At 36.9% G+C, this 25,624-nt stretch overlaps 2 pseudogenes across 1 annotated transcript; one reads left to right on the forward strand and one right to left on the reverse strand.

Annotated features, from left to right (window-relative positions):
* Positions 1 to 503: 503 nt before the first annotated feature.
* On the reverse strand, positions 504 to 2,364 carry LOC149556508 (wall-associated receptor kinase-like 1; annotated as a pseudogene). Its single transcript, XR_016352354.1, has 2 exons — positions 1,844 to 2,364; positions 504 to 1,759 (listed from the first exon to the last, which is right to left on the reverse strand). The product of XR_016352354.1 is annotated as a wall-associated receptor kinase-like 1 (transcript).
* The window catches only part of LOC149556509 (calreticulin-like), a 29,168-nt pseudogene continuing 5,741 nt past the window's right edge, over positions 2,198 to 25,624 (forward strand).

Raw genomic sequence — 25,624 nt, forward strand, 5'->3', positions numbered from 1 at the left:
TTTTGAGAATTACAAAACGGTCAAAAATTCTTTTCATATTGACTTTCTAGAAGAACTTAGTAAAAAAGGGTCATGAATGGGGAGAAAAAATAGAACTATTATAAGTCTAAAATGTATTCCCCGGTGAATCAATTCCAATATTTCGTATCAATTCCAATATTTCTTTGACAGATTGATCATGACACAGAAAAGGCAGGTAGAAGTAAACTGACAAGAGAGAGAAATGTTAAGTCATCTAATGTCCCACACTGAAGGTAATCCTATCGGAGAATCATGATCAATCAATTTGCCAAGTTCTGAATGATTAAGGGGATAATGTATCGGTAGAAACTCCATCACAGCCCCAATTAGCAAGAAAGTCTGCCACACAAAATGTGAGATATGTGGACATCCGAGAAAGAATCCAATTATTTCCAAATCGGATCCAAAATATATTTAAAGCTCTAATTACGTATACTTCTGTTAATACATGCATTGATAATAACCCAAAAAAAATCGCCTACAATGTGAATCTTACGGTATCCCCTTATCTGACCAAGACTAAACCATGTCATAGGACAGTAGCTTCAGCAATCTTATTTTATCTTCCCCATCTGGTGCCAATTCCAAGTCCTTCAATGCTAAATGACGAACTACACTGCTCTGTTATTGAATAGGCGGCCCTATTTCTTCCTCGCCGACTATAAGCCCCTCTGTTTCTTCTGGATCATTATTTCCACACCCATTTGCTCTTTTGTCCCCTTTACTCCAAAGCAGTTCCTGAATCACCTCTTTCATCGAAGGTCTCTTCCCCCCTTCAACACTAAGGCATTCCTTCGCCAGCGCCGCCACTCTACTCATCGACTCCATGTTTTTACCTTCCTTCACATCAAGACAAGGATCTATGATTTCCCCCACACCCATCGTATCTACAGTGGAGATGAAATATATGGCCAGGTTACCGTTGTTATCCATCCTTTCATACGACACTGGTCTGAGCCCTGTCAAAAGCTCTGCAAGTACACATCACTTTTCTCTGTAAGTTGAACTGTCTGAAAGTATTCGGGATCCAAATAACCCAGAGCTCTCTGCACAACTATAGTAATGTGAGTTTGCCCCATCGGCACCAGTCGAGACACCCCAAAGTCTGCAACTTTTGGATTGTAATCACTACCCAGCAGAATGTTGGAAGATTTCACATCTCTGTGAACAATGGGTGTCGAGGCAGCAGAATGCAGATATGACAAAGCTTCTGCGGTTTCAGTAGCTATGTGCAGGCACTGCTCCCATGGAATTTGCTGCTGGTTCTTCTTGTTGCCGTGCAGATGATCGAACGGTGATCCATTCAAGATGTACTCATAAACCAACAGAGGGACCGAGGTTTCCAAACAGCACCCCAGTAACTTCACCACGTTTCTGTGATTGATTTGGCTCAAAATGCAAACCTCGTTGATAAACTGATTGATTTGTTTAGAATCAACTTGCTTTGACCTCTTGATAGCCACAACAAGTCCATTGGTGAGCGTGCCTTTGTAAACAGTGCCGTACCCACCAGCTCCTAGGATCAAATTCTGCGAGAAGTTATTTGTGGCTTTCTCCATCTCCTTCAAAGAGAAGAGCTTCACCCTTTCTACCCCTCCTTATGAAGAAATTAGTTTTTCCAATTGATCCCCTCCATTCCTTTTGAATTTCTCTTCCTTGACGCGCTTGGATTTTCTTAGCTTTAAAATCCACAAGAGACTGCCGCCGCCAAGTAACAGAATTGTAGAAACGGAAACCCCTGCATTCCTCAAACGAAAAACTCAGAAATTGCAAACCAGACAAGGCAATATCATATACCTATTGAATGCCCAGAAATAGATACCTGCAATTATTGACCAAGTTTTGGAGCAAGTGAAACCTGTGCATTTTTTGGTTTCTGGAGCAGGGGATTGAAAAAAATTAGAGTAGAATCTCAAATAAAAGAACATGCTGAAAACATAAAAGAACAATTTTTACCTGTACATCCAGAGCCGTTGGTGTAACCATCTCCGTCATAGCCAGGCGTGCAGCTGCAAATATAATCCGAACGTCTATTTTCACAATCCGCGTTTGGAGAACACTGGTATGAACTCTTGCTTTGAGCCGAGAAGCAGGTGTCATTTGGAATAGCCCAGCCTACACTCAAAGAAAAATCCACAGCTGTGAACGATGTTGAATTGGAAGTCGAGTCCCAGCTATGTTTATAGACTATAGCAGAAGCCGAATCGCTACAATTGTCCGATCCATAGTACGAATAGAATTGTGCAGTGAGGCTAATTCTTGTGCAACCTCCTGGAACCCGTTTTTGGCAATACACATTCACTTTGAAGGGCATTTATTTCCCATGGCGACTTGGAGTAGTATAACCACAGATAGATGTGCTGGAATTTTCCAAATAAGGTGTTTACTAGGATGTATTGCCCCTATGAATCTAAAATTGGCCATTTGTGTTACAGCCAACAGTGAAGAACCTATTAAGCTGAGAAATCCTGAAAGGCCCATCGTCATGAAGCTTGAAAGTTGTGGCTTTTGTAACATTAGCCTTAGTGATGCAGGGGCACCTCCCGAAATTCGGAAAGGAACAAAAACGGACTCGAGTAGTTGAAGAACAGTTGTAACCATTTCAGGTTGTCTTTAAAAGAAAGACATTATTGTAATAGCAGGGAGAGATCGACAGAGTGGAATAAGGAACAGGTTGTGAGAGGAAATTGGGCTCTCTGGTTTTAACCAGAAAGCCATTGATGTTTTGTTGACTTTGACATTAAATGAAATGTATTTTTATTAAGTTTTTATGTTTCCTTCTGTCTACTTTTGATCTCTGTTAGGAAGGTTATAACAGTGAACATGAATTGGTTTCTCTCTATTGTTATTTGCACGAAATGTAAATGATTTGTTTTATGTGATGACAGTCCGAAAGAATGGTAATGAAAATGATTTTATATAAAAAGATAATTAGATAAACAGATTTGAAGATTACTCGATGCCCTCTCCTCATCAGCTTGTTCTTGCATGGAGAAAGATACGTGCTAGCGGCGTCAACTAGTATGTGGTTGGAAGAGACATGTTTGATTCTAACTTCCCCAGAAAGGGTTTGAAAGTATGGGATTCAAGGGTCAGAACTTGATTTTCATTTGCAAACAATTTCGAAACCAGACAAACCACAAATTTTTTTGTGCAATCAGAAAGGGTAAGGAAATGCCAGATCTCCTCATGTTTGTGGCCATGTGCATTTTTCCGCTTTGATTGATAAAAGATGAGATGAAGCATAGACCAAAATCAGCCATGAACATATGATTGCAGGGGTCGAAATGAACATCTACGTTAGGGAATCAGCCACGCCTAAATATTGTAATAAGCTATATTGATCTCCGCGTTCTGCATATATTTCTTTTGTGGATTCGAAGAATTGTTGGCACTATGAATACACAAAATTTAAATTGAAAAGTCGCCTTATTAATTATTACAGAAGAGCTAGTGTCATTCAATAAGTTTCAGTCAACACCATCGCTAGAATCCACAATTTCTTCAAACCTGATTAAGGCAATGCTGTCCACATAAATTTGAGCATGTTCGGCAATCAAAAAACCAAAGAATGCATGTAAAAGTAAAAGTGGGAGGAGTCGGCGATGAAGAGAGCAAGACTCGATAAATAAGTGACTTTTACAGAGGAAGGTAGTCTAAAATATTTGCGTAGGAAGAAAGCCAGAATGATGCGAGTGTTTACATCTAGTCTTCTCCCCTTCCCTTTCTTTTTGCATGAAACATTCAGCCAATGTCAATATCAGCACTTTCATGTATTGTGTAAAGGTGAACATGTTTAACAAGGCAAACGTATTATAGTAGACATTAAAACCAGACTGAGTGGGTTTCAAGAGTCTCGGTCAATGTCTCCTTGACTCACTATCTTCCTCTCTATCTTTCTCTGTCTTCCTCACGTCTATATTTCTAGATGTCTTCCTTTCTTTCCCACTCTTTGTGGATATCTTGGTAGGCATTGTATAACTAGAAATTGTACCTTAGTGTGCAATTGGTATGTTGTAAAGGTTGATTTGATATCTTGGTAGGCATTGTATAACTAGAAATTGTACCTTAGTGTGCAATTGGTATGTCGTAAAGGTTGATTAAATATTTGCCTTATTGTCTATCTTTTGATAGTATCATTTTAAAAATTCTAATATTTTAGTCTCTCAATTGGTACTACGAAATCCACTTGACTTCCTAAACCGAGACAACCTTACAGATATAAACTTCTTTGTATCCTATAACTATATAAATCTTAATTGTAGAGATTCAGAAGTTGTGTTGCTTGAATACTTCTGGATAAAATCAATAACTTTCCCCATTCTAATGACTTTTCATTAAGATCAACATCTTCTTCCTATGGTTCTCCCTTCACAATCTTAGAATTTATAGAGATGGAATTGGGATCTCTATAAAATTGTTAGTGTGACAATACTATGTTATTGGATTTATTTGTGAGAAGTCCTCAACAACTTTTAATAATGGTCACCGTCCTTGGGGGTAGACAAAGAACTGGGAAGCACACTTTGTAGGCTATGAGTCTCTGGATGGAAAGAGGGATTCATGTTATTGATTTCCCTTGTTTGACATCATATCTTTCATGAAAATTGTACAACAAATAGTAAAACAAGGAGATGGAAGAGAATACTACAAAGCATGAGGGGATTTGTACACAAGTCCCACTATTTAGGAAATTGCATAACCATGAATTGGAGGAAGGTCAAATCATTATTGAATACAATAGAAAGAAACCAATCATTGAAAAAAGGTGCATAACAAGAACACTCAATTCAGTTATAGAGGAATTTGGGGGAATTGGAAAGAGTATTAGGGACACTCCTATAGCACTAAATGTATGTAAACCCAAGGCTCTAGATCTCACCATGGTAGATTTACTAAGAATCCCAGAGGTGTCTATGTATAGCTAGCCCCGAGAAATCTATGAGAAGATTTCACATGATGCTAAGGAGAGCATAATATTGAATATATTATCTGCTATTGTATATTTATCATGAAGATGAACTAGAGAAAGTTGCATATATAAGTCTATAAAAATAGTTCTTCGGTATGTCTATGTGAGAAAAAGGTCAGAACTGAAACTATGTCACAAGCACCAAGCATGGAATCCAACACATCAAGATTCTAACGACATCTTACAAATGTAATCATATCCTTAATTCAAGTTCCTTTCTCAACCAAGAAGATCTACCATGCATGGATAGTGCTCTAACACAGGTATAATGCAATAATCTCGTTTCATCCTATTAGTGTAACACCTTCCTTTCACTGCCATGTCTGCACAACTACAACCAAATAGAACATTGTCAAATGTGGTAATGTTTGCCTTATATACTAATTCAACCATGATCAAAAGTCCTGATTGCCTCATCAGCTCACCCTCTTATACTATAGCTAGAAATAGTTACAATGTACACTACCAAACCTTTATAAGCCAATGTACTAAATAAGTGAAGTACAATCTTTAAGCTCCCAAATTTGGCATACATGTCTAGGGTATGTGCAGGATTATGGTGTGCCAAAAAGTGGCGATGTGAAAAAAATAGAGTTTGAACACGTCTAAAAGCGCTTCAAAATCTGCTCTGACTTTTTTCCACCTATCCAGGTACCAAACCTGGAAGGAAAGGCCGAGCTTTATCGGATATCCGATCTAATATCGAATATCCAATAATCATATAACATTATTATTATATTGTAATAATATAAAAATATTATATTATAATAGTATAATATATTATTTAATATTATATAATATAATATTATTATAATTATTATTATTATACTATAATATTATTATTATTATATTATAATCGTATAATATTATACTATAATAATATTATTATATTATAATAATATTATATTATAATGTATTATATTATAATAATATAATATAATATTTAATATTATAATATATAGTAATGTAATAAAATATATATAATATAATATAATAATAAAAAAGTATAATATATTATAAACTATAATAATAAATTATAATATAATACATTATAATAATATAATATAATAATAATATTATAATATTATAATATAATATAATAATAATATTATAATATTATAATATAATATAATATTTTATATTATAATATATATTAATGAAATATAATATAAATAAAATATAATATAAAAATATATAAAATATAATATAATATAATATAATATAATATAAAATATAATGTAATATCTTATATATAAAATATAAGATATATGTTATTTCAAAGCTATATGTTATATGTTATATATGTTATATCTTATATATAAAATATAAGATATATGAGGGATTGGATATCCGATATCTGTAACATTGCATATTAAAAAAAGACCAGACCCGCAGGCCCATATTTCTCACATTTTGGGGGCCAATATTAGCGCGCGACTGGATATCAAATATAAGATCAGATATCAGATATTAAGGTTTTTTTTTTCTTTTTTTAACTAATTTTAAATCTAAATTCGTAGATTTTAGCATAATTTTGTTTGTTTTATTTGAATCTAGGATTTTTTTGAAAAGAAAAAGGTTAAAATTAAGGTTTTTTTTAAATATATATTACGTTTTGCAATTCAATAGGAATGGCTGATCAGAATGATGACACTGAGGCAGGGAATAATATTCCTTGTAACCCCCCTCCAAATGATCCAGTACCCCCACAAAACCCTCCTCGAATCAAGGATTTGATAAATGAAAATCCTACCGAGTTGAGAGGTTTGCATAGAACATGTAATAATGTACTTGCATTGGTTCCTATGTTATCCACGTTAAACACCATAGTGGATAACATTGAAACCCTTACAAACCAACAAAATGCCACTCTTCATTGGCGTGATCAAATGCATGAGATGTTTGATGATGGTTTGAATTATGATGAGGTTGTGGGCCTCAACATAAGCAAAGACAATTTGGCCATCCTTTTTGTGAACTCGAAAATGGGTTTACCAGTTGACCCAAAAAAATCTAAACTATCGATTAAATGGTGCACAAATGACGCCATATGTGCAAACTTTTGGGATCATTGGTGGATGGTCTTTGATATCCCTCCACATGGCAATTTAGACATACTATTTTATTTCCTTGGAAAATTATATGCAGAATTTGTGTTAAAACTTAAAGTGAACTATTGGAGCATGAAGCCCAACATGGGCTTAGGACTAGGAGCTCCTTAGGATAGACCCTCTTCCCAGTGAAAGAAAGTTGGAACTTTTGTCCCCCCCACTGATATCTCCCCTCCTCCTTGAGTGCAGCATCCAGATATTATGATAGAGGCTAGCTCTCAGACCATCAGAGCCATTCATAAGTTGAGTAGCCTAATGATATCTCAAGCTAGGTCAATCTTGCCTCCTCGTTTTGATGATGTTGGGGCTAGTTCATCATCGGCTAGCTCATCACACGTTTGTGTGCCTCACACTTGCATTACATGCAAGAATATTTGCCTAGGTCCCATAGGTGATCTTCCTGAGTATCATTTTGTATTAGATGAGGATACACCAGACACACACACAGAGCCTACAGACCCTGATGCGAGAGAGGAGCAGAATGCAGATGCATGGACTCCTTCGGTGTTGGTACATGTATATATATTTTTTTTTATGACATATGTGATTTAAAGTTAATTTTTATAATAGATTAATTTTAATTTTTAAGCCATATTGACTTTTATATGTATGTGATCTTCATTCACGTTTAGTTGATGACCGAGGAGGAGCTCAGACAGATTGATGATGCCATGCTCTCGGCCATTGCATTTGGCCTTGAGACATCTACAGTACATTATGTTGTGTTTGCATTTTTTTTTCTATTTGATATTGTAGCATATATGGTTGCTAATCTTTCTTTTATCTTGCAAGTAGCACCTGTCCCGGAGGGACAAAGTGCAGGGGGTGAGCCAGCACGCATTGACAAAGGAAAGGTAATTAGGCGCTTTCTATTTGATTAAATATCAATGCATTCTTGTAAAAATTTTGTGGTAATCCTATTTAATTACATTCTTTATTGTATATAGGGCGTCGCTACTAGTGATGAGCCTGTACAGATTACGCGTCGCAGACCATCAAGGATTTCCACTCGCACTTAGAGCCCCATTGTATGTATAAGTATCATTTATTTTTTATTATCCTTATCTTCATAAATAAATTCAAAACTGATTTTCGTGATATTAACAACTAATATTTTGTATCTCATAGGAGACTCCTAGTGCACATGAGGTCCGACGGGAGAGTTATGTAGATTTGATGACGCGGCCACTCACTCCTGAGGAGGAGCCTACAATAGTAAGTTGTAGTTTGAATTCATGATTAAATATGTTATAATTTTAGCATGCTATGAATTATAATGTTATAGTTTAAATTGTAGATTCATCTGACAAAGGTATTTGAACATATACAGCCCACAATCAGAGAGGTACCAGCATTGTCGAGGGCATACGAGAGGACTCCTAACCGGCGCAGGAGGTCAACGAGAGAGGTATTTATTATGAAATTTTGATAGTATTAATCTCCATTACAAAAAAGATCATTATGCATTTGAGTAATTCAATGTTAGATACATAGAATCATATAAATTTAGTAGTCTAACTTTGGGTTTTCCTTTCTTGTTTATGTAGGAGGCATCCGATCCACCTAGTGCAGTGAAGAGGCTGCATTTTGATCATCCACCAACACCCTAGGATAGTATAGTTTTCGTAGGATGCATCATGAGACATTTTGAGATGGCATATGCCACATTGTATACAGAAACATTGATATTATACACATTCTGATGGCATGATCAACCACATTTTGTATATGGATCTATGTATTTTGATATATATTTTAGTACTTTGTCTATGGATACATGATCTTTGATATATATTTGTGTAAAATTTTGTCTATGGATACATGTATTTTGATATATATTTTTTTCATTTATGTGCACAATGATATACATATTAATTTAGTATCTAGTATTGTTCAATTTATTATGGATCATGTGTATTGTTCATGTTTATGGAATATCATTAATTTTGATTATGTTTGTTAAATAATTTTTGAATAACATTTTAACAACCTTTATTATCAAATTTGGATGAAATGTATAATTTGAAGTGTTATCATGACATAAACACACTTGTTAATCTCCTACACAAGGTTCAGATAACCCCAAATCTGATTTTAAACTCCACCTTCAACCTTGAAACTAAATCTTGGCTTCAAATCTAATCTCAACACAGTTAAGGACTCCACTCCTCAACCATGGATTCTATCCCCAACCACCAAGTCATTCATAGATTCATAATCTTTGATAACTAGCACTTCACTTTGTTACTATCCTCATACTACAACTTTTCAATTTCAACAGAACTTCAAAGTATCTCAACTTAAGAGACTTGATTGGACAGTTCATCGATAGCCCTCATGAGCTCTGAGTTATTTTAGGCCTCAACATCATCGTCCTATAGCATTCAATGGTTCATTGATAGCCCTCATGAGCTCTGAGTTATGACCCTCGAAATATTGTCCTCAAAATGCACTTAGAGCACCTTGGAGACTCCTCAGTATGGGGTGGTCGTGGACGATGGATGGTCTTTGTTGCTAGAACAAGGGTGTCACTAAGGCTCACCTGCCCACATGGAGCTAATTGCACTAACAATTCGATGCCAAGATCAGTAGTTTCAAAGTTACGCTGTGGTGCACCTATGAACTGAGGCACACTATGAGTTTTGGCATCGAGTGAGATCGTTGTGCTGAATCCAAATGGAATGTGATCTCTCAAAAATCAAATAGGTTATTTTAGGCCTCAGTATCACTATCCTGTAGCATATGACAGTTCGATAGACCTCACAAGCTTCAAGTTATGACCCTCAAAAGATCGACCTCAAAATCCACTTAGAGCACCTTGGAGACTCCTCGGTACGGGGTGGCCACAAATGATGGATGGTCTCCATGGCTAGAACAAGGGTGTGACTACAGTTCACCCGCCCATCCAGAGTTAATGGCGCTAACAATTCAATGCCAAGATCATCGGTTTCAAAGTTACGTTGTGGTGCACCTATGAACTGAGGCACACTGCGAGTTTTGGCATCGAGCGAGATCATTGTGTCGAATCCAAACGAAATGTGATCTCTCAAAAATCAGATAGGTTATTTTAAGCCTAAGTATCACTGTCCTGTAGCATTTGACAGTTCATCGATAGCCCTCACGAGCTTCGAGTTATGACCCTCAAAAGATCGACCTCAAAATGCACTTAGAGCACCTTGGAGACTCCTCAGTATGGAGTGGCCACAAATGATGGATGGTCTCCATGGCCAAAAAAAGGGTGTGACTATGGTTCATCCGCCCATCTGGAGCTAATGGTGCTGACGATTTGATGCCAAGATCAGTGGTTTCAAAGTTATGCTATGGTGCACCTATTAACTGAGGCACACTGTGAGTTTTGGCATCGAGCGATATCGCTGTGCCAAATCCAAATGAAATGTGATCTCTCAAAAATGAGATAGGTTATTTTAGGCCTTAGTATCACCATCTTGTAGCATTTGACAGTTCATCGATAGCCCTCACGAGCTTCGAGTTATGACCCTCGAAAGATTGACCTTGAAATGCACTTAGAGCACCTTGGAGACTCCTTGGTATGGGGTGGCTGCGAATGATGGATGTTCTTTGTGGCCGGAACAAGGGTGTGACTAGGGTTTGCCTGCCCATCTGGAGCTAATGGTATTAATGATTTGATGCCAAGATCACCAGTTTCAAAGTTACGCTGTGGTGCACCTATGGACCAAGGCACACTGCAAGTTTTGGCATCGAGCAAGATCGCTATGCCGAATCCAAACAGAATGTGATCTCTCGAAAATGAGATATGTTATTTTAGGCCTCAATATCACTATCCTATAGCATTTGACAGTTCATTGATAGCCATCACGAGCTTCGAGTTATGACCCTCAAAAGATCAACCTCGAAATGCACTTAGAGCACCTTGGAGACTCCTTAGTACGAGGTGGCCATAAATGATGGATGCTCTCCGTAGCCAGAACAAGGGTGTGACTACAGTTCACTTTCCCATCTGGAGCTAATGGTACTGACGATTCGATGCCAAGATTAGCGATTTCAAAGTTATGTTGTGGTGCACCTATGAACTGAGCCACACTGCGAGTTTTGGCATCGAGCGAGATCGCTGTACCGAATCCAAACAAAATGTGATCTCTCAAAAATGAGATAGGTTATTTTAGGCCTTAGTATCATTGTCCTATAGAATTTTATAGTTCATCGATAGCCCTCATGAGCTTCAAGTTATGACCCTCGAAAGATCGACCTCGAAATGCACTTAGAGCACCTTGGAGACTCCTCGGTATGGGGTGGCCACAAATGATGGATGGTCTCCATGGCTGAAACAAGGGTGTGACTACGATTTACCCGCCCATCTAGAGCTAATGGCGCTGACGATTCGATGCCAAGATCAACGGTTTCAAAGTTACGTTGTGGTGCACCTATGAACTGAGGCACACTGCAAGTTTTGGCATCGAGCGAGATCGTTGTGCCGAATCCAAACAGAATGTGATCTCTTGAAAATGAGATAGGTTATTTTAGGCCTTAGTATCACTGTTCTGTAGCATTTGACAGTTCATCGATAGCCCTCATGAGCTTCAAGTTATGACCCTTGAAAGATCGACCTTGAAATGCACTTAGAGCACCTTGGAGACTCCTCGTTACGGGGTGGCCGCAAATGATGGATGGTCTCTTTGGTCAAAACAAGGGTGTGACTATAGTTCACCCGCCCATCCAGAGCTAACAATTCGATGCCAAGATCAGTGGTTTCAAAGTTACGCTGTGGTGCACCTATGAACTGAGACACACTGTGAGTTTTGGCTTCAAGCGAGATCGTTGTGCCAAATCCAAACGGAATGTGATATCTCAAAAATGAGATAGGTTATTTTAGGCCTCGGTATCACTGTCCTGTAGTATTTTACAGTCATCAATAGCTCTCACGAGCTTCAAGTTATGACCCTCGAAAGATCGACCTCAAAATGCACTTAGAGAACCTTGGAGACTCCTCGATACGGGGTGGCCACAAATGATGGATGGTCTCTGTGCCTAGAACAAGGGTGTGACTATGGTTCACCCACCCATCTAGAGCTAATGGTGCTAATGATTCAATGCCAAGATTAGCGGTTTTAAAGTTACGATGTGGTGCACCTATGAACTTAGGTACACTACGAGTTTTGGCATCGAGCGAGATTGCAGTGCCAAATCCAAATGGAATGTGATCTCTCAAAAATGAGATAGGTTATTTTAGGCCTCAGTATCACTGTCCTATAGCATTTGACAGTTAATCGATAGCCCTCACGAGCTTTGAGTTATGACCCTTGAAAGATCAACCTCGAAATGCACTTAGAGCACCTTGGAGACTCCTCGGTATGGGATGGCCGCAAATGATGGATGGTCTTCATGGCTAAAACAAGGGTGTGACTACAGTTCGCCCGCCCATCTGGAGCTAATGGCACTGACGATTCGATGCCAAGATCAGCGGTTTCAAAGTTACGCTGTGGTGCACCTATGAACTGAGGCACACTGCGAGTTTTGGCATTGAGTGAGATCGCTGTGTCGAATCCATACAAAATTTGATCTCTCAAAAATGAGATAGGTTATTTTAGGCCTTAGTATCACTATCATATAGCATTTGACAGTTCATCGATAGCCCTCACGAGCTTTGAGTTATGACCCTCGAAAGATCGACCTCGAAATGCACTTAGAGCACCTTGGAGACTCCTCAGTATGGGGTGGCCACAAATGATGGATGGTCTCCGTGGTTGGAACAAGGGTGTGACTATGGTTCACCCGCCCATCCAAAGCTAATGGCGTTGACGATTCGATGCCAAGATCTGCGGTTTCAAAGTTATGTTGTGGTGCACCTATGAACTGAGGCACACTGCGAGTTTTGGCATCGAGCGAGATCATTGTGCCGAATCCAAACAGAATGTGATCTCTCAAAAATGAGACAGGTTATTTTAGGCCTCAGTATCACTATCCTATAGCATTTGATAGTTCATCGATAGCCCTCACAAGCTTCAAGTTATGACCCTCGAAAGAGCGACCTCGAAATGCACTTAGAGCACCTTGGAGACTCCTCGGTATGGGGTGGTCACAAATGATGGATGGTCTCTATGGCTGAAACAAGGGTGTGACTATGGCTCACCCACCCATCCAAAGCTAATGGCGCTGATGATTCGATGCCAAGATTAGTGGTTTCAAAGTTACGATGTGGTGCACCTATGAACTAAGGTACACTGCGAGCTTTGGCATCTAGTGAGATCGCTATGCCAAATCCAAATGGAATGTGATCTCTCAAAAATGAGATAGGTTATTTTAGGCCTCAGTATCACTGTCTTGTAGCATTTTACAGTTCATCAATAGCCCTCACGAGCTTCGAGTTATGATCCTCAAAAGATCGACCTCGAAATGCACTTAGAGCACCTTAGAGACTCCTCGATACAGGGTGGCCACAAATGATGGATGGTCTCCATGGCCAGAACAAGGGTGTGACTATAGTTCAACCACCCATCCGGAGCTAATGGAACTGATGATTCGATGCCAAGATCAACAATTTTAAAGTTACACTATCGTGCACCTATGAACTGAGGCACACTGCAAGTTTTGGCATCGAGCGAGATCGCTATGCCGAATCCAAACAGAATGTGATCTCTCAAAAATGAGATAGGTTATTTTAGGCCTCAGCATCACCGTCCTATAGCATTTGATAGTTTATCGATAGCCCTCACGAGTTCTGAGTTATGACCCTTAGAAGATTGACCTCAAAATGCACTTAGAGAACCTTGGGGACTCCTTGGTACGGGGTGGCCACGGATGATAGAGGGTCTCCGTGGCTAGAACAAGGGTGTCACTAGGGTTCACCCACCCACCCGGAGCTAATGGCACTGATTATTCAAATAGTTCTAGCCGTTAGGAGTTAGATTTTGAAAAGTTGTCAAGAAAATTGCAAAAGTTGCTAAGCAACTTTTTGCAATTTTTGCGCTAAGACAAGTTTTATTGCAAATTTGATTGCAAATAGACTCTACAAACTCCTAGGGACCCTAATAATTTTCTAAACATCTAAACTTACCTAAAAAATATGGAATTTACCAAAAATCCACTTTATTGGACCAATTGATGGCCAAGGCTTATAATTGCACCATGGGATATTGTGTCCATTACAAATGTGGATGGTCACAGGGAGATCATTAGATCTATCCCTATACCTTATTACATCAAGAAAAGAAAAATGATTAGGTTCTTTGCACTAGTGTTCCCTGTATTTGATAAAATTTAAACTATGGAGTTTCCTTCCAAAATGCTCATGTAATCATTACATTCAAGATATGAATTTTCTAAAGCAATAAGCTAAATTTTAAGTGACTTCTTAAATGTTTCAACTTATGAAATGACTTGAGATTATTATGAGACCTTATTAGGACCCATCTAATGACTCACTTACCCTATGGAAACCTAGACATTACTAAAGTTCAAATCTCATGGTTCTTTACAACTTTTCAATATGAAAGTCTTTCAAAATATTATACAATATTATGACTCGTTATGCTTTAAAATGCCATGATTGGTTGCAAAATGGAAGAAATCAAGTATTCTAATTGTTCATCTATACTTTCTAGATTTTTCTTATTTGATTAGTTTGATGAAAATAGTTTTAATAATCATAATGTCAGCTTTATGTCAAATAAGAAAAAAACCAAATTTGTAATAAGATATCCATAAGCAATTATCTTTCATATAGTTATAAATGCTCTTAAAATTGTCCTCATAGCCTTGTATCACATGCAAATATGATTTGCAAGAACTTGTTCAATATCTTCCTCTTATAATTCCTTACAAAGAACCTACCAAAATACAAATTAGAATGTGCAACTAATTTAACCTGTCTTTTTTATTATTACTAAAACCATATACAAAAAAAGTTCACATTTTACATCATAATACATCATAAATCTTAGAAATTCTCCCCAATACCCCCCCTTCCCCCCCCCCCCCCCCCCCCCCTTCAACTCTTCATGATATACCTACATTCTAATATCATAAAAAAATTAGTAACTTATTGTATTAAACAAGATAATCATCAGTTCATTGAATCATTATGAAGAAAACAACATAAGAAGTAAATATACCTAGTCGAGTGTTCCAATAGAGTCCTCTCTTTGTTTTATGGTCTCCAACAGGGCTTCATGATCAACATTAGCAATAGTAAAAAGTTATTTTACTTTTGGTCTTCCTTGATGCTTCAACAACTTTACATTTGTTGCTATAATAAGATGCGAATATATGAGAATTATTTTGTGCTTCTGATAGTCTTCGAATGCAAGAATTTTGTTCCTTCTACGCATGTATGTCCGCAGCCATGTTCCAGCGACAACCACTGAACCAGTAGGATATGTGAATCCATAATCATCTGTGATTGGTTGTGCAAGTTTTTGTTTACCTCTTACACAATGTGCTAACCAATAATCATATTTCTCATCATTCCCTTGTGGTCCAACCAATGCAAAGACATGTCCTGGCTGAAGTAGATCTGATAGATGGTTATGCTCAAGTGAACTTTCCATATTATCATTTCTGATAGAGGGTATGATAGACAATGGAGTAAGATAATGTGGAGCCTATGTGTCCACCCACTCACTTGACTCACAGTGATCCCAATCACACTGAAAACAACTAGGACAAAAGCAAGCTAGCTGTCGTGTCCAAATGGTCCATGTACTAGAATCAGAGCTCTGGAATGAATGCATTTTTTATGAGTCTCTCACTGTAGCACAATCTAATCTATCAGCTATGGACCCTTCCTCAACCAACCAAAAGAACCTGCATACCACTGAATCAAGAGTACCCCCCCATGATAATGCTAAACTACACCAATCAACAATGCTATGAGCATCAAGAAGCTCTACTGTTGAAATCTTCAGTTGCTCCTTGACTAGAGCTCTCTTCACACATGCCCCCACTCCATCATGTTCCCCTTTTCTATGGCTGGACTAAAAAAAACTCCAACTCTACATGCATCCTACACAACCAATAAAACATGCGAGCATTGTTGAATTGACCTTTACAGTTATTTGACCAAATGATATGTCTATCCATAGCTATTGCATGCTCATGTAAGAAATCAAAATAATTCTCGAAACAATGTTGCACAAACTCATGAGAGTGAGATCTATCATCACTCATATAAAAATGATACTCTCTAATAATCTTTTGATTATCTTCCGCACTATCAAGGGCATGTCTATATGTTATGTGAACAAAAATAGCAATCTGAATAGAGTTGTAATACTGAGATTGTGTCTCATTTTGAGGTTGCAATGTGTAGTCCTCAGAAAAATCAACAATTGATATAATAGTGCCAATGGGAAAAGTCTCCTTGCACATTCTAAATTGTTCATCCAACCACTGAGACCTGTGACTATGTCTTGCATACTTGTAAAAAAGATTTTCCTTGAAATTTGAAATAAAACTAGCCACACTGATATCTTTTCCAACCAATTCACATCTAGAGCTCTCACCTCCACTCTTCAATGTGTATTTCACCATTTCATATACCTTTTTTTTCACTATTGTCTTTCCAAGATCTTGTTCGCACCCCTCATGGAAACATGTGTCAAACTTGGATAAGCAACCACATTCTGAACACTTTAGAATTGTTCATATGGGTCAAAGGAGGTCATAGGTTGACCTATCACCCCCTTTGACCCATTACATGATTACATATGTCCCTATGACCCCTAGGGACATATGAGAATCACTCTTATATATATATATATATATATATATATATATATATATATATATATATGTTATTAATATATATTATTATATTAATATGTATGTTATTAAGATATATGTATATTATTAATATATATGAGTCAAAAGGTGTTATAAGATAACCTATGACCCTTTTCAACACATTTCACTACAACATATTTCTCTAGGGGTCCCAAGACTCCTAGGGACATATTATAATCATTTATATGGGTTGAAAGGGATCATAGTATAACCTATGACCCCTTTCGACACATTTTATTACAACATGTCTCTAGGAGTTGTAGGACCCCTAGGTACATACTATAATTATTTATATGGATCGAGATGGGCCAACAAAATATGTCTCTAGGGGTCGTAGGATCCCTAGGGACATATTATAATTGTTTATATGGGTCTAAAGGTACCATAGGATAACTTATGACCCCTTTCAACATGTTTCATTACAATATGTCTCTAGGGGTCGTAGGACCCATAGGGACATATTATAATCATTTATATGGGTCGAAAGGAGTCATAAGATAACCTTATGAACCCTTTCAACATTTTTCATTACAACGTATGTCCCTAGGGGCCCTAGGAATCTAAGGAAGATATTATAATCATTTATATGAGTCGAAAGGGGTCATAGATTCTTGACACATTTCATTACAAGATATGTCGCTAGGGGTTCCAAGACCCCTAGGGACATATTATAATAATTTATATGGGTCAAAAGAGGTCATACAATAACCTATGACCCATTTTGACATATTTTATGACAACATATGTCTCTAGGGGTCCCAAAACCTTAAGAACATATTATAATCATTTATATGAGTTGAAAGGGGTCATAGGATAATCTATGACCCCTTTCAACACATCTCATGACAACATATGTCTATAGGGGTCCTAAGACCCCTAGGGACATATTAGATCATTTATATGGGCCGAAAGGGGCCATAGATGACCTATGACCCCCTTTGATACATTTCATTACAACATATGTCTCTAGGGGTCCTAGGACCCCTAAGGACATATTATAATCATTTATATGGGTCAAAAGGGGTCATGGAATAACCTATGACCCCTTTCGACACATTTAATGGCAACATATGTCTCTATGGGTCCTAGGAACATATTATAATCATTTATATAGTTGGAAAGGGGTCATAGGATAACCTATGACCCCTTTTGACACATCTCATGACAACATATGTCGCTAGGGGTCCCAAGACCCCTAGGGACATATTAGAATTGTTTATATAGTTTGAAAGGGATCATAGTATAACCTATGACTTGTATCGACACATTTCATTACAACGTTTGTCTCTAGGGGTCTTAGGACCCCTAAGGACATATTATAATCATTTATATGGGTTGAAAGGAGTCATAGGATAAATTTATGACCCCTTTCGACATATTTCATGACAACATATGTCCCTTGGGGTCCCAGGTCCCCTAGGGACATATTATAATCATTTATATGGGTTCAAAGGGGTCATAGGTTATCCTATGACCCCTTTCAACACAATTCATGACAAAATATGTCTCTAGGGGTCCCAGGACTCCTAGGGACATATTAGAATCATTTATATGGGTTAAAAGGGGTCATAGGTTATCCTATGACCCCTTTCAACATATTTCATTACAATATATGTCTCTAGGGATCATAGGACCCCTAGGGACATATTATAATCATTTATATGGGTTGAAAGGGGTCATAGGAAAACCTATGACCCCTTTCAACACATTTCATTACAACATATGTCTCTAAGGGTCCCAGGACCCCTAGGGACATATTATAATTATTTATATGGCTCAAAAGGGGTCATAGAATGACCCCTTTCAACATATTTAATGACAACATATGTTTGTAGGGGTCCCAGGACCCTAAGAACATATTATAACCATTATATGGGTCAAAAGGGGTCATATGATAACATATGACCCCTTTCAACACATCTGATGACAACATATGTCTCTAGGTATTAGAATCATTTATATGGGTCAAATGGGCTCATAGAATGACCTATGACACCTTTTGACACATTTAATTACAACATATGTCTCTAGGGATCCTAGGAACCCTAGGGACATATTATAATCATTTATATGGTTCTAAAGGGGTAGGACCACATATGTTCCTAGGGGTCTTAGGACCCTTAGGGACATACATTATGTGTTTGAATGAGTCAAATGAGATTATAAAGTTCCCTATGACCCCTTCTGACTCATTAAATAAGAAAGTGCATTCCTAGGGGCCCTAGGAACATATATTATGTGTACAAATGAGTTGAAAGGGGTAATAGAGTATCTTATGACCCCTAAGCACACTTAATGTCATCGGATGGGTCAAAAGGGGTTATAGGATATTCTAAGGCCATCTTGAGACATTAGATCACATCATTTATGTGGTTAGGGGTCCTAGTAACCATAAGCACACATATTGTGATTGAATGGGTTAAAGAGTGTCAAAAGGTACCCTACAACCCCTTTTGATCCTTTGGAACCATTATATGTATGGTTGAGGGACCTAAAGCCTTTAAAAAACATATTAAGTATCCTAAAAAGGGGTCATACTATTATAAAAAGCATTTTTAAAAAAAAAAATTAAAAAAAAATTAAATTAAAAATTTAAAAAGGTATTAGATTTGAGAATGGGTATTTGATTTGGGAACAGATACCTAATTTGGGAATGGGTACTCGATTAGGCTTGGTTTTGCTTTGGATGCCAACCCTCCATGGTCAGTGCCAAAAACATCCCAAAAACATGTTTTTGGTGTGTTGTTGTGTATTTCTAACTTCAACGATGTAGCTGACAACTTTTTTTCATCCAAATTTGATGAAACGAAAAGGGTTTCTTGAGAATTTTCTCAGCTTTCCATCGATATAATGTCTATCAAATTATGAGTTAAGTAAGTAATTATTACTTATTTTCTAATGGAGTTAGCTACAAAGTGCTAATTGACATACTGATTGAAAAATAGCTATAACTTTCAAACTGTATAAGATTTGTGAAATCCAAAAGATACGTTACATTCTATGCTTCAACTAGTATAAGAAAAATAAATGAATTATTAAATTTTGAATTTTTTTGAACTAGTTAGGTGGTCAGACATAGGATTTTTTTAATTCTGAGAACAGTATAGTAGAAAATTCATAATTTATTATTTATTTGGAATATAAATTCCCAAAAATATGTGTCACATCTAGCATGAGTCTAGTTTTTATATCTATAATTATATTAAAAAATATTATCATTTGATATTGATTAAGCTGGTTAAACATACACCTAATTTTTATTTTCACCCTGAATTTTTGTAGTACTGCATTAAAATCCAAACTTTTGACCAATCAAATAATTTTTTTCTCTAGATAAGGCCTAGTAGTTTAAAAACTAGATTCAATTTCTTACAAATTATTTTCTTACAACTTTTTGATAGAAATTATAGAACTATTTTAAAATTATGTGTCAAGTTGACATAACCCTGATTTGTTTGTTTTTCACTGCCAGTTAAGGCCACAGTTTGGTTGACCATGATCCTGCACATACCCTATTGATATCCTTATGAAAAGGGGTTTTCAATTATCTAATAGATGTTATTTGTGTAAGAAAGCTAAGGAGAATATTACCCATTTGTTCTTTCATTGTAATTATGCTTCTAATGTTTGGGGGATTATATTACAGAAGTTGGAGGTGACTTGGGTGTTTAATAAGGGATTCAAGCAATTTGTGAAGAATTGGCAAGGTCCTTTTTCCCACCCCCTCCTTGTTAGTATGTGGAAGGTTCCACCCCCCCCCATGTCTACTGGGGTATTTGGAAGGAGAAAAATAATAGGGCATTCATGAATGAAGAAAGAAGTGAGGAGGTTGTTGTGGACAAGATTTGCAAACTTTTGGTCAAGAATATGAAGTGCAACAGGTGGAGAAAGCTAACGTTCTCCCCTAATCAGATGGATATCAAAATCGCAAAGTGTTGGAGTTTGGAGGAGGGGATAATGGAGATTGATAATTCCAATCTATTAGCAAGGAAAAGTACATGATGGAAACCCCTGCCAGAGAATTGGGTTAAGCTCAACTTTAATGATGCTGCTAGAAAGGAGGGTTCAATGAGAGGAGGCATAGTTAGAGACAGCGAGGGCAGGATGCTATTGGCTTATAATGGATAGCTAGGGAAAGTGTCCAACAATATAGCGGAAGTAATGGCTCTTTATTGGGGTCCAAAATTGGTGATTAGTGTGGGATGGGAAAATGTGGTGATTGAAGATGACTCAAAAATCATTATAGAGATTTTTAAAGGCATCATGAAGGAAGGGTGGGCTATTAAATATGTTGTAGAAGACATTAGACACTTATTAGTTATTTTAAACATATTTGAATTAAATCATATTTTTCAAGAGGGAAATGGGGTAGCTGATGGAATGGCAGCTTTAGGTCTAAATGTGAAGGGACTAAGATGTTGGAGCAAATTTAATGCCTTGCCAAATTTGGTAAGATATTTAGTGAATAAAGAGATCAAGCATGATGAAATCTAGCTAGAGGATCATTTTAAATTTTAGTGACTTGTTGCTAAGTAGGTAGATTGGACAGAGTCATGATGGATAGATGGCAAGGAGTGGCAAAAAAGGTACTTGTGATAATAAATTTGCATGGCCCAAAAAAGAAAGAATTTTGAAGTTTGAGATGAAAGGTTTCTTAATGATTTTTCTATGTGTGTCCTTGTGTGCTAGAATAAGTAAAAGTTCAAACTTTAAATGGTTTGAGAGTATTGGGAATGATGGAAAAGATTAGAGAAGAGATAGAGATGGTCAACACGTGACATTTATGTCTAGATGGGACGCTACTATTATTCACAATAAAGGCATTTATGTCCACTTAAGGGCTATTATTTTTATGCCTAAGTGTGACTTCATTCTTAGTAATTGCCTCTTGGTTTGGGAGAAGAAGAGAGTTTTAGGGAAAATTGTAGAGATGGGAGGAGATATTTTGCAAATTGAGCCTTCCATGATAGAGGAGAATGCTAGGAAGTTGTTGGTATGGTACATGCTAAAGGAAGGTGGTTTCATCCCATATATGGAGGCATTGAATGGGTATGATGAAAATTATTCCCTGTAGTTTGTCAATTCCTAGGAGGACCAAAGAGTCATGATTAATGGTATCTAATTTCATATCTCTGAGGAAATCATCTCTCTGGCAACAAGTCTTTCTATGAGGGGAAGGAAATGGAAAAAAGTGACCAAGGTGGCTGACGAAGCAAGTCTGCAGTGCTTCTTCTTGGAAGAGGAGGAACCTATTTGACACAAAGGAGGATTTATGGGGGAGAAGCTCCCCAAGCCATGGAATGATGTTTGTCTGATGTTGATGAAGTACCTAACTCTGGAAGGGAGGTATGGTGTCTATTATTACTATCATTTACCTCTCCTAAACCATTTTCACCACCATGACTTTATTTCCATTCCATTCTTTCTGTTACATGATTTAGTGGATACAATTACTGATGTTAAAGAAAAAATGACGAAGGGTGTTAATTATACCATTCTGGATCAAGGGTTGATGTTCTAGCTATATCAATTTCACCTTGCTTTGGTCCCCCTAGGATCGTTGAGATTGATATTCCTACTTATCCCAAACACCGGCCCCAACAAGTCCCCCTTACGATCATGGGTCCCAGAGCCCCTACCCCAAAACCTTTGCCTAGTGGGTCCCCTATTGAGTTGAAACCCACCCCCTTGGGTAAAAAAGGGAAGTTGGATAAAGGGAAAGAGAAGGAACTGGAGGATTTAGAGGACGAGGGGAGAAGTGGTAGGAGGAGGTCAAGGAGGATAGCGAAATCCAATGCTAAAAGGAAGTTGAGATCAGGGGCCTCATAGGAGGAGGAGTCAAATTCAGAGGACATGGGTCATCCTAAATGAAGGATGAAAGAGAAGGCTTCAAATTTTGGTGACAGGAACATGGAGGAGGAGGAAGTGGAGGTTTATGATTCCTCATGGTCTGGCTTGAGAGGTAGGATTAAGGAGAAGAAGGAGATGGCACATGTTTCAGCCACCATTGGGTTGAGATGTGTGGACTTATCTAGGGACCAGTTCCTTGAAACTGTGGATAGAGTGCCCTCCCCTATTACAATATCCTCTCCTATTAGGGTTTCTTCCAAAGATAATGCTAACCCCTAGATTGTGCAAGATGTCACTAAGGAGCAGGTGGATGGTTACCATTGTGACAAGTAGGAGGTCACCATGGAGGTCTCAAAGATGGCTAGCAATGAAATGTGGGGAAGAATACATGCTCTAGAGGAAATAATACATCTCTTGACTAAATTTACTATCAAGGTGACACATGCAACTTCTACCATGCTTCACTTGCTTAAATAGCAAGACGGTGATTTTCCAAAGGAGGACTCCAAGATGTTGTTTGACTTCCCTATGGAAGATTATGCTAATATCTTCCTAGGGAGGAATGATGCCAAGAAGCCTTAGGGCTCTCTCCTTTTGGTTTTTTATGTTGTTTTTCTACTGGTTGTTGAACTTGGCTAGGTTTTAAGGTAGTAGTGCCTTTGTTTTTATGTTTTCTTAGCTTATTTAGTTCTAGTATAGGTAGTAGTTATGTTATGCATGTTGAAACTCTTTTAGTAATGTTTCCAAACAATGTTTTTGTGTTACAAGTGGTAGGGGTACTATTGGATGGTGGTAATCTACTAGTGGTTCACCTGTTTGACTATTTAATGGGCCAAACCCTTAGTTTTTGGCTGCTTTTAATTCAAAAAAAATATCACAATTTAATTTGTTATGGAAAAATATCTCCTACTTATTAATTTAAAGTCTATTAGCTTAAATTTATGAATAAAATCATTTAAAAAAATTTAAAACTAAACTAATTTAAAATCTACCAACTTAAATATATATAAAAAAATCATTAAAAAAAATCTCCTAAAAAAACTTATTATGAAAAATTAATATGATAAATATAAACATATATATCACTAGTACATTTGACCTTATTTTTTGACCAAAATTTTTGGACATCGATTAAAATGTTTTAGATTGGTTGGAATATGGAAGGAAAAATATCTTTTTAAAAAAAATCCATAGCCATGTTGGTCAAAATTTTGACCAACACGAGCTTAACATGTTAAAATGAAAAAGGGTTTCCTATTTCATTTTTATGTTTCACAGAGCACGCATGGGAGTTGCACAAGCATTCAATTTGGTTTTAATCCAGAGTCTGAGAGGTTTTTCATTATTATTCAAAGTCTTTGTTAAGCTTCTTCTTAGTAGAAATGAGATTCCATTCTCAAATAGTTTCATTTAATCAAAAAGTCCTAAGGGTTGTGGCTTAACCTGATTCTGTTGGGTAAGGTATAATATTGTACTCTTGCATCTTCTTTAGATGCAAGTGCTAGTGATTAATATTTTTAAATTGGTGAATGTGATCGACTGTTACTTGCAACATGATCAACTAAACACTTTAACAACATCAAGGTAGGAGAAGAGGTGGCAATCAAGGAAGAGGCCTCGATCTTGGGATTATTTCAGACTTTTTTTGCATACAGACATCTTGGGCCCTCTATTCCTATAGGATGATCAAAATCACCAGCTATTTTGCAGAGGGCATCTAGGTTCTCGTCAGCACAAATGGCATTAACAATTGGCTTCTTTACATGTTCTCTCCACATGCAAGGGAGCTATGTGCTAAGTTTCCCTTAAATCATTGCCTTTTTAAAATTTTGGTAGCTGCTTGACATATTACGAAGGTCACAGGTTGAGTGTTTTCAAAAAAACTATACTTGTGGAAGCTAAGGATACTATAGAGTGAGTAGCCTAGAAGATTAAGGGCATCCTTAGCATCTTGTATGCATTCTCTAGGTGTTTTAATATTATGGTTTGCAATCTGACTACCTCTCTCTATCTCTAGGGTTTATGGATTCCCCAACTTATCCAGCTTCTTTTGTACTTATCATATTTTTCTACCATTGTTGTTGTTAATTTAATGCAAGATTCACATAAAAGATAGCCCACATTGCCCTAGAAAAAAAAATTCTCCAAATTTAATCCTCTTCAGCAACTATGTACAAGGAACTTCAGGTTTCCCAATCTCACAATGTTTCAAAAGAATTTGTATCAATGATCATAAACATCAATATGAATATCTTAGACTTTCAGTAAGTTACCTGAGACATACCTCACTCAAACATGATGCAGTAGGAAACAACAACGAACTTTAAATCCCATCAAATAGAATATTAAGTTCAAAGAAAATTATTACTTTTTGAAATCATTAAGTAAGAATTTCTACAAAAAAAATTATTGTCTGAATTTTATGCATAAGGAGTTTGATAAAGAGAGTTAATTTTTTTCTACCAATATCTTTAGACACTACTACTATTCAAACTTGTAGAATCCAACCAACAATTAAAAATAAATAAAAATTGAATAAATAATACTTCGTTTTTAATAGCAAAGCAATACTTTTTTATTAATCAGCAGAGCTAAAATAATTTTTTATTGCTATGTGGAATTTTATGAGGTTACATGTATTTTAGGAATAGGTCGCGAACACTCATTTACTTATGGCTTCACTCATGACTATTATAAGAAATTTGATTTTGCTATTCACTAGTCTTGAATTTCCTTTCTGGTCATTGTCTTCCAAGTTTTCCAATCTCCCTTTTTGCATACTGTGCATTACCCATTGTTCACTCTTCCATTATGATTTCACATTATTTGGTGTTTGGTTGTCTTTAGTATCAACTTTACCATCTCTAAACTCTTTTTTAGTTGTGACTTATATTATTTTTCCTGTCCATGT

This window comes from Cupressus sempervirens, chromosome 5 (assembly GCF_028749045.1).
Source record: "Cupressus sempervirens isolate cs-2001-9-10 chromosome 5, ASM2874904v1, whole genome shotgun sequence".
In the NCBI taxonomy this organism is placed as follows: Eukaryota; Viridiplantae; Streptophyta; class Pinopsida; order Cupressales; family Cupressaceae; genus Cupressus; species Cupressus sempervirens.